This window comes from Lissotriton helveticus, chromosome 10, assembly GCF_964261635.1.
Source record: "Lissotriton helveticus chromosome 10, aLisHel1.1, whole genome shotgun sequence".
In the NCBI taxonomy this organism is placed as follows: Eukaryota; Metazoa; Chordata; class Amphibia; order Caudata; family Salamandridae; genus Lissotriton; species Lissotriton helveticus.
The window spans coordinates 82,744,217-82,754,777 of record NC_136071.1 but is presented as its reverse complement, the minus strand read 5'-3'; the positions used below and the strand labels follow the sequence as shown (position 1 = coordinate 82,754,777).

The 10,561-nt window shown below is 37.2% G+C and overlaps 1 long non-coding RNA gene across 1 annotated transcript in view; it reads right to left on the bottom strand.

Annotated features, from left to right (window-relative positions):
* Positions 1-537: 537 nt before the first annotated feature.
* The window catches only part of LOC144785052 (uncharacterized), a 28,144-nt gene continuing 18,120 nt past the window's right edge, over positions 538-10,561 (bottom strand). Inside the window, exon 3 of the long non-coding RNA XR_013601746.1 lies at positions 538-1,031. This is a non-coding gene — a long non-coding RNA (uncharacterized LOC144785052). The remainder of the gene's footprint in view (positions 1,032-10,561) is intronic.

Here is a 10,561-nt window from a genome sequence, read left to right as displayed (position 1 = left end):
GCCATTAAATTTATTTTAGCTTCGAGGGATCCATGTGCCCCTTTCATCAAATAATATTGATTTAAAAAAAATAGAAATAGAGTTTAAAGAACCAAATGTTAAATGTTGATATATATTTTTAATACATTGTGAATTAAATATATTCCACTAATATTAATACTATATATAAATATATACTTATATGAAAATACAATATATTTGTTTGTATGTATATATATATATACATCAAAAGAAACAAAACAGGGTCCTGCTGAGATCCTTTCTCCCAAGCCAGGTGGCGCAAAAATATTGGCGGACCACAAAAGCCGATTCAATATTCGATTGCAAGGTTGCTTCAGAGCAAAAAGTTGCGCACTCAGGATTCCGTATTACTAGATGGTTTTTATTGTTTACAGTTTCACACGCTACGCGTTTCGACACTTAGAGTGTCTTGATCACACGTGAATTATCCCGGAACTGATGGCAGATATAAGCATACAACAAGTAAAATAAACATAGAGGAGGTAACAAGTAAATTCACCGTAGTGGTGTGTAAACATGGGTGCCATTTTGTAGTGGTGTACTGCTAAGACAGGAAACCAATTATATCTCCTCCAAAGCCGATTAATTCAAAGGCCATGGAAAATTCACACGGTTATATACATAGTTGTACATATGTCCATCTTCCTAAGTAGGAAACGAATTCTGTGAGAGTTTGTATATGCATCATAGGCATTAGTGCCTTGTTAATACTACATATAGATATACCTAAAATTCATACCTGCAATCTGTAGGTGGAATCCCTTCCATTCGGTCTAGTGCCCAAATTAAACCACACACCTGTGCAACCTGGCCCTCAGTAAGTTCATTCTTCTCCTCGTATTCTAAACATATGCTGATAGCCAGCCACTCTGTCCCAGGATTGGAGTGCACATCTACTAATTCATATCTTGTATACAAGTGAAAGTGTCTTTCATTCCAGTGAAGAAATATTGAGGTTAAGGGACCGTGAAGTGAAGGTGACGGAACCAACTTCTTGCCTCAATTCTATCCTACAAAAACAAATAAACATACAATTAAAATCTCTTCATAAAATCTTGCTTATAAAAGAGGCTACAATGTAAAGTTTCATAACACATAAAAGCAATATTCTATACTGGGCCAGACTCAGTCATAATTATCACCTTTAATCATCATACAGGTGTGTACTAAGTTCCTCATCGAGGTTGTGTCCCCCGGGGAACTTTGTCTCGAGTTCCATGATCCATTTTGACTCCTTCTTTCTCAGGGCCAGCTCACGATTCCCACCCCTTCTTCCTATGTTAACTTGTTCCACCACAAAGTAACGTAACAAGGAATTATTGGATTTATGGAACTTTTGAAAGTGTCGTGCAATGGGGTATTTGACATCTTCATGGGTGATAGCTCTGAGATGTTCCTGCACCCGTTTCTTAGCCAGACAAGTGGTGCTCCCTACATACCGAAGTTTGCTTGGACACTCGAGAACGTACACTACAAAATTGGTGTTACAGGTCAGGAACTGTTTAATGACTCTAGGTTCCTTTCTCCCTGGTACATCAGCAGTCTTGACCATGGTGCTAGCCCTACAGGCTTTGCAATGGCCACATGGGTAAAAGCCCTTGCACCTGAGTTCTCTTTTCTGTGCTGTCCGCTTTAACCAGAATATCCCGTAGATTTCTCCCTCTTCTATATGTAATTTGGGGTCTATCATCTAGAAGAGGACCAACATACCTATGATGTTTGAGATAAAACCTAGACCCAATTCTTTATGTATGATATAGGTGGAAGTTGATGATGGTACAGAAAGCAAATTTCTTAAGAATTTATTTTCGACTATCTGGACCTCACCAACAACCCTATACCCCCAAATATCATAACCCTATCTTGCGATAGCAAGACATTTCGTCTTGTAAATGTTTAACAGGGCACATATCGGTTTAGCTCCCAATCTGCGGGAAACATCTAAAACTGCAATGGTAGATCTAGCCATTAAATTTATTTTAGCTTCGAGGGATCCATGTGCCCCTTTCATCAAATAATATTGATTTAAAAAAATAGAAATAGAGTTTAAAGTACCAAATGTTAAATGTTGATATATATTTTTAATACATTGTGAATTAAATATATTCCACTAATATTAATACTATATATAAATATATACTTATATGAAAATACAATATATTTGTTTGTATGTATATATATATATATACATATACATGCAGATAGTGTAACATAATTAAACAAATATTTATTTTCATACTATTTTTTCTACTTTCAAATTTTTTATAAAACAAATATAACATACAAAAATATATCTACCTACATATATTCATACTAATAAAATTACATTGTTATTAATATAATCTAAAGGAAATCATTTTCTTAATTATTGTAGACTATAGAGATATATAACATAGATACACAACAAAAACATACAAAATGAAACATTGAATATGTTACAATATATTTATTAATGTACACAATAAATAAAATATTACAAGTTGAAAAAATCCCCAAAACACATTTAGTTGGACTTGGACGGGTCAAATTTACTATTTCCAATCCAAACAGCACAACAGTAAGGAAATTGTCAACCTGCAAAGAGGTTAATTTTACTGTTCCTGCTGCAGTCTAAACAAGAGTAGGGAAAGCACTTCACTGCAAACACATTACATATATAAGTAACACCATGAATGTTGAAAAAATATTAAACTCTTAATGGAAAGATTATTAATTAACATAAATATATACATGTAATAAAAATGCATACATTTACATAATTACTGTTAATTAAAAATTGTTAAGTATCAATTAATAAAACCTTGATATTCAGTTAAGTGCCCCCAACACACCTAGCAGCCCACACCTAAAATAAAACTTAACAAATAATTATTTCATTATTTCCCTGTTACCAACCAATAAAATAATTAACTATTAATAATTGTTCATCAATTCTTACTTAACTTTCCAGCCTTGGCCCCTTCAAACCTAGTAGCCTGAAACTAGAATGTAATTAGAATAATTCAAATATTCAAAATTAGATAAAATAATTATTTCACAAATAATAAACATTATGTACCTCTACAAAGCTAGCATCCTGTAATTAAACAATTAGTACAATAAATTAGTATTCCAGATTTAAGACAATTTAAAGTTAATTATTATTAACTTAATAATCAATTATTAATTAACTTCCTATCCAAGACCCCTACAAATCCAGCCACCCTCTTCTAAAATATAAGGGGGGAAAAAGTATTCCTTAAATTACATAATTGAAATCAATTAAACAATTAATTTAATAACCACTTGTTAATTAATTATTACTTAATGTATTTCCTACCCTATTGCCCCTACAAATCCAACAACCCATTACAACAAAATAAATTACTTAAAAAATGTAAATGCACATTTCTAAACCACTTAAAATTGCAATCTAATTTTTTTAAACCTTTAAACAAACCATAGCAATATATAAAATGAATATATCAACTAAAACACATTCAAATAATTTAACAAAAAAATTCTTGCATCTACATTATTGAAAACTATATTAAAAACATTGATATTATTCAAAACTATATGACGTACCTAAAAACACCTAAAATGGGCCTCATTTATGAAAAGTGATGCATCGCTGCGTGAAAACAGCGATGCGTCACTTTTCACTGCGCCCTCCTTGCGACACCAGTGATGCGTCATATTTACAGTATGACGCATCATGGCGCAAGGAGTTACAGATACGTCCGTATTTCTGACGTATCTGTATGGCGCAAAACTGGCGCATTGCCGGAGCGTGTCACAAAAGTGACGCAACTCCAGCAATGTGTCCTTTCACACGGGGCAAGCCCCATGTGAAAGGGCCTGCGTCAGTCTTACGCCTGCTGTGAGGCAGGCGTAAGAAATTGACGCATTTGTGTCCTAGAAGTGGCGCACTGAAATCTTATAGATTTCACTGTGTCACTTCTATGAACCTTTCTTAAGTCAGAACGCCCCCCCTGCATACATTATACCTGGCGTAGGTATCATGTAGCGCAGGGGGTTACAAAGTGACGCATCTACCTAGATGCGTCACTTTGTAAATATGGTGCATCAAGGCACATTTTTTACGCTGCTGATGCGTCACAAAAAGTGATGCACCGGCGGCGTAAAAGTGACGCACGGCCTCATAAATGAGGCCCGATATCTTTGTCAACGATATTTGTGCATCACAATATTTGTGTACCACGATATTTATTTTCCATTATTTCTGCTTGCCGATATTTTTCATCCGATATTTTGTCCAAACACTATTTGTTGCAGAATGCACACGTAGAAAGTGAAAACATATTTTTCCTTGTTACGCCTCACCTGGGAAGGTGTGACATTCTGATGCATTCCCAGGTTTACTAGTATTAGTAAATATAGGACTGCGCCGAAAACAATGGGTGGATGCGTTAGAACACCCACAATCCACCCATTGAACGCCTTCCCAACGAGAGAGTAACGCAAGGCAGCAACTTGCGCCTCCTTGCATTACTCCAGGTTTACTATGCCACAAAGAACCACACATGGGTGTCCTAGTAAATCTGACTTAAGGGATTGCGCCGCCTTGCATGACAGAACATCAACGCAACCCCTTGAAAAATCAGGGCCTTAGTTTACCACATTCACTGCTGTGCATGCAACATAGTGCTAATGGAGTTACCCTGTATTTATTGTTGTGCTCATGCAAAGTTTCTGTAATATGGCCAGGATGCAGGAACCTGTAGAATGATGCCCACATTATAAAAGGCAAAGCAAAGAACACGCTGTGCGCATGTGATACACGCATTCCTCTCCCACAATTCCCCTAAACAAAATATGAAAAATGATTTGAAAAATCATGTCGCGCGGAGGTTAGTTAGAAGCAAGGGCCCATGAAGATGTAATCTCACGTGCTGCATTTGGAAAAAGTCCCCAGGGCACCCTCGGGGGCTGAACTGTACAAAAGAAATGCAAATGTCCCCTCTGAAGACAGGATTGCATCAGATGTCTCCAGGAGATTGGAACCCTGGCTACATGCCCTGCTGAGTTCTGGGTGAACAAGCAGATCTGTGGAAGGGAAAACCCACAACTAGGAAACTGCACAGTGCAAACATAAGATATGTGACTTTGTGGTGGAAAAATACTCAAGACGTTGGTAGGAATCTTCCAGGCTGGCTACAAAAGATGGAGCTACAGAGGGAACGGTTTAATGGTGGCACTAAAGATTAAGGCTGATAGCAGCTGATTTGCACAGTTCAGGTGCCTCGTTTAGAGTTTGATGGCAATGAGAAATCCTCTATTCTAATCCATTTTCTGGAGAGAATCTACAGATTAAATTTCTCTGGTGTATTCAGCACATTCTCAGAAATTTGGGTGGTTTGAGGTTGCATTACAGACTAATGGGGATATTGTCACCTCGTGGCAAAATCTGCAACTGTGATGCCATGATATTCCCCGAATGTGTCCCATTTCCTGGCACTAACCCGATCCTGGTGCGCCCTGCCACTTGATCTAACTTTTTAGCCTACCTCTGGGGAGTGGAAACTGATCTAAGGTCCACGTTTACAAGGCTAGGGAGCGTCCTGTTTCTACCTGCTGAAAAGACACAAAGGCATTAAATAATCCCTTCATAAAAAAATAGTTGTCCAGAGATTATCCTTATTGATCTGTTTTTTTAAATCATTAGAGAAGTTATTTAGCTTGGGTAGACACTGGTGATCTGGCCCCAGTTTCTCTGGATGACATTTTTAAAAATGGTGGACGTGTTGCAGTGAAGATCTAATATTTCAGAAACCATGAGACCTATATACTTAATTTTGGTGTCAAAACATAGGTTTTTGGGGTCAAGCAGTCTTATAGGGACAGACAATAACTCCTCCTAGCAACCCTTCCGCTATGGTCCAAAATGGCAGCTATAATAGAGGAAGAAGAGACATATATAGAAATGAAACAAATAATAATGGTTCTTTATCCTTTTATGTAAACACCAAACAATGTTTATGATCTGCATATATGAAAAAAATAATGTTCATCACTCCTGTTTTAGGCACATTTTCATAGTTCAATTTATTTGTTTTGGCAATAGCTCGTGGTACATTTGCAGAATGCTGAACATTTGAAAACAGCATATCGACGGACATCTTTTTGTACCACAGGTGTTGCAAGTAAATGTGCGTGTAAGTTTAGTGGGTAGAGGCTTTAGAACTTTCGTAGGTTTTAGCACCCCATCAATATCTTACCAACCAAACTCACCCAGATCTTTCTCTACATATGCATGATCCAAAACATCTACATATCTTCTGATCAAGTAAAATGCTGCCAATGTACAGATTATGACATCTGTGGAACATCAATTAGCAGGACTGATCTCTTGAACTCACTGTATTGAAAGTCATCAAATGTATGACAGTCAGAACTCGTTTTCCACATGTGCACAGGCTATTTTTCTACGTCTTTAAAGTCACATTCTTCTTCTGTCTCAGTCAATCCTTGTAAAAAGTTCACAAGTTCAGCAGTTAAAGCTCCATGTTTTGTTCCAATTCTGCTCATAGCGTCATCACCAGTAAGAATATGTGGCTTGATAAGAATACTGGGCATCTCTGGGTCAAGTTTCTTGTACAGATTATGAAGCAGGATTAAGTGTCTTTTCTCGCCTGTTCCACAACATATACATAACTCTGGCAATCCTTCACTTAAGAACATTGCAACAAATCTAAGTATCACAATAATAATATCTGCGTCATTTGACAGTACAATGACTTGATTGAAACCATTTCAAACCGCCCACTCAACATGTGGCGCTACATGAAGGTCAACTTCCTCCAATTTGTTGTTACGTTCTTGAACATTATAGCCCGTACCTTCTGAATATATCTCTCCAGGCACCAACTCCTCATTGACAATCATTCCACATGCAATAATTGCAAATGTAGAGTTCACTGTAGTATCAGCAATGTTTTGGTGAGTTAACATCTTCGAGTTCATCTTATTCGATGTTAATGACCAGAATTTATCAAATTGCATAGGTATAGGTGTTGAATTTTTGATGCAGGCAAGTTTAATTTATCCACTTGTAGACATTTGTCAGAGTCTCTCACATTCTTCGACAGGCAGTTCACGATAACTGTCAAAGATAAAGTGCAGTTCTTGCAAGGAGCACAATGACTTTGATATCTGTAGAACAGTCTCTCCAAAGTTTTGCATGGATGAAACCTTGACCATTCACAATTGTGTCCACAACAACAGCAGTTTTCAATTAGGGCACCTTTTCGAATTGAAATTCTTCAGGTGAATATTTTTTTTAGAGCTCTTGTACAAGTTTGTACTGCACTGGTTTGGTTGCAGCATCTCCATCAATTATTGTGTTTGTTAGAAGATCATGCGAGAGAATGTCCTTGATAAATTCACCCCTTTCTTTTGTCACATCTATCTCTCTATGAGCTTGCAAAAGTGTTTTTTTTTGGTAACCTGTTTTGTAGTGGTTGGTTGGACTAAACTCTTACTATGGAAATTAAAGTGTGGACGTTTAGCTGTAGTGATTATGTCAAACAGCTTTTTCTCTTTCAATACAAATCTCTCCTGCTTCAGTTCTGCATGTAGTTTTGATCCATGTTCCAGGACATCTAGTAGACGTGTCTTTATAGCATTATCCACAGATTGTATGGTCACAAAGTTGTGTAGCTGCACAGGCTCCGTCATTTCAAAGGGTTTTTCTTGCTGCTGCATGAAATGAGGAAGGCTGTCAAAATGTTTATTAAAATGTTAGCCTTTCTTTCCCACAAGTTCATGGTGAGGAACAATTTCAAAATGGTCCATTCATTTTTAATTCGTCATCTCTCTGAATACATCGAAACAGAAGGACTTCATGGTAAACTGGCTGCTACTGAGCAACATATTCACTTTTACTTGTCTGCTCAACAATTCCCTTGGAGCTTTTCTGTGATCCCTGGATCGTCTGTTCCAGTTTCATATCTGAAACCACAGCACTAAACCTTCCCTCTCTGTCTTTCACCACAAAATGTCTTTGGATGAATATTCTGTAGCGGTATGGTTTTTCCACCTTTAGCTTCTTCGCTCTTTCCAAATACCAGGACCCATATCCCAGGAGTTTATGCAATCGCATTGAAAAAAACTCAGTAATCAGTGACTCCACAGTCTTCATGTGCAGTTCCCAATCAGCATGTACCAAGTTTTTAACTAGAGCGATCATGTGTAAACATTTCCCCAGTACTTGCAAAGTTCTGATTTTTCTTCACATTCTTTGACAAACTCTGCAAACTTTGTTTCAGGTTTTATGATTTTCAACTGAGTGTATTGAACGTTGCCTGGCTTTGCACTATGTCTTTTGAATGAAGTGCCCCTTGTCTCTTTTTCACTTCTGAGGTAAGATATGCAAAAACTAATTTGTCATTCTTGTCCAGAAAGCATTCCAACACAATGTTTCTATAGCCTCAGATATGATGAGCATACTTTGTAACGAATTAACATAATGAGTTCTGCTCCATACTGACAGGACAGTTTTGCTTCCAAAGATTGCAGCATCAATAAGTGCATCGTCTATGCCACACCCACGGGGATAACTTCCTGCACACTGCAACACAACTTTTCTCATGTGGAAAATGCCCATCATTGGATAAAGATCATCAAATTCTACTGGACTGCTCATAGAAATGTCAGCTACAATATGGAAAACACCTTCATCACAGAAAATTGACAGGATACGCTATTCTTTAAGCTGAGCATGCATACTTTGGAAATGTTTTAGAGCTGTGCACACAGTTGCGTAGTTTGTGACTGGAGATGGTATTTCCAGTAAAAATCCAACCTTTTTCAGTGGGATAGCATTCAGGGAGATCAGAGCATGAATTGCAGCCCACGGAGGAACCGGCTTTCCTTCATCCTTCAGTTTGCACTGAATAAGATATGATAAATTCAGAGTCTTCAAAATCAAAATTATCTAGAGAAGCAATTGTAAATCTTTTCCTGGTAAAGTGACTTGGAAGTGGTGAGCTGTCGGATTCACAAGATATTACAGGATGAACTGCTAACAAGTTCATTGATCCATACTATGTCATTATAGCTTGTTAATACACCAAGCTTATTCATTGAAGTGATTAGCTCTCTGCTTTTACACTTGTCATAGAGTGTGTGGGCCGTCATCATGTGTAGCAGAGTTTTCATTTTGCTATGGTGTTATTCATTAAAAACATGATTTGGAAAAGACAGTGCATGTGCACAGCATAAGCCTGTCAGTTCATAGAATTGTCCTCCACTTCTTCGCCTATATCTTCAAAGCCATCATCAATGTTGCCAGCTTCTGTTCCGAACTCAAGAACTTTAGTTTATAACAGTTTTGCATTGCTGATATTAAATAATAATATAGAAAGTGCTAGGACAACATCAGGGATTCTTGTTGATTCACATGATTTGCGGAGCTCTGGGGCATCACAAAATTTGTCATTAAGTCCAAAATCTAAACCTTTCTGGATGTTTCTTAAAATGGTTCCTGCTGATTTTAGTGCATCCAGTGATCTTATTTTGGCAGCAAGAACTTCAGGAGTCAAATCAGCTGAGAACACCATAAGTGGCTCATTCTTTTTGTTAGATTGACAAAAATGAATTCTGTCACTGTACATTCTCACCAGAAAAATCTTCATTTCATTATTATCGATCAATTCAGTTTAATCAATGTTGACCATTTTTGTGATCTTACTGAGTGTGAACCCATAGTTAGTACTCAAGAGTGCCTTTAAAATCGTATTTGTTTTTTCAAAGAGTGCAAACTTAACTGGAAGCTGGCAGTTACATTGCTGCTGGGAGCTCATAGTACATTCATATTTTCTAATGTATACACACATTCAGTTTGGGTGGGCAAACCACTCAGCTGCAGATATATATGCACCTCGCTGTTTAGATCAGCTACTCTGCTGTAAATTTCATCCTAGAAGAAACTATCTGCAGATAAAAACATGTTTGCCCTCTGAGACTCATACACTCTGTACTTTGTTCTTTCGTCAATCCCTTTGGCCCTTGTTCTGGCTAAACCACAGATAACACATTGAAGAGCCTCTTCCGTCTGATCAGTTGTTGGAGGTCGACGAGGGGTATCCAGTGATCTTCTAAGTGGATGGGCATTGTTTTTTTTGTCATCGCTTTCTTAGAAGAATCTGATTCTTGTTGTGGTTCACTGGTTTGTGCTATTTTTGTATGAATTATTCTAGGGTTTTTTCCATTGTATGCAACTTGTGTAGCACTTGTTGTTACAATGATAAAATATTTGATCCTCTTCAACCATCAGTTTGAATCTTTTGTGATCTTCATCTTGCCGTATTTCTGCAGCATCTCAAACTCTCTTTTGTCCAGCTGCAGTTGAAACTAGCTTTACTTTCGGATTAGTTTGGCATATGACACATTTTTCTTTGCTGAAGGAGTACTCAGATTTTGTAGTTAGCAATAATCTGTCAGGAGGTAAAGATCCTCTGCTACCACCTGCTTTGCTCATGCTTATGAATTTGAATCAACGGAAAACTTGAAACAAAAACAATATTAAAATTAATTA